Here is an 827-nt window from a genome sequence, read left to right as displayed (position 1 = left end):
CTCCAGGCCACCGCCGGGAGAAGCCAGCCCTAATATGGATAACGACCATATTTATGGGTTAACCATATGCACGTTCAACGCTCGGGGTCTCCACCCCCAGCAGGGCGAGTTTCGCCAATTCCTACGGGACGAGGCGGTCGACATCTGCCTTGTGCAGGAGACCTTCCTCAAACCCGGGGTCGACGTGCGAGCAGCAAATTTTTGCTGCTACCGAGATGACAGAGCCACCCACGGGGGCGGCACTGCCATCTACGTGAAGAAGTCGCTGCGCCACCACCGAGTTCAACTGCCGGCGCTCAACGCGCTGGAAGCCACAGGAGTGGCCGTCAACACCACCGCCGGAAAGATTCTTTTCGTGTCGGTCTATCGGCAGCCTAGCAGACTGCTAGATGAAGCCGACTTCGACGTCCTGCTGTCGCTGGAGGGGCGAGCTTTCATTGCCGGGGATTTCAATGCGAAACACACCGAATGGAACTCGCGAACTGTTAGCTGCAGCGGGCGCCGCCTCTCCCGCGTTGTTCACCGCAACGGCGCGATCACCGTGGGGCCGTTTGACCCCACGATCTTCCCTGCACGGGGACAGCCCGACGTGCTCGATATTGCCCTTCTGAAGGGCATCGGGCACTTCGCGACCGCCGAGACGCGCAACGTTGTCTCCTCCGACCACGTACCGGTCATCTTTGGCCTCGACGTGGCCAGACAGCCGTCCGAGCTACCGCAGGCTCGACGCCGAGCGCTTTCAGACGAAAGCCCTCGAACTGCTCGAGGACGCGCCAAACCCCGCCGTGGTAGGGGCAGACGCCGCCCTAGCATTCTTCACCCGAAGA

Source organism: Schistocerca nitens, chromosome 1, assembly GCF_023898315.1.
Source record: "Schistocerca nitens isolate TAMUIC-IGC-003100 chromosome 1, iqSchNite1.1, whole genome shotgun sequence".
Lineage (NCBI taxonomy): Eukaryota > Metazoa > Arthropoda > Insecta > Orthoptera > Acrididae > Schistocerca > Schistocerca nitens.
This window is presented reverse-complemented; position numbering follows the sequence as displayed.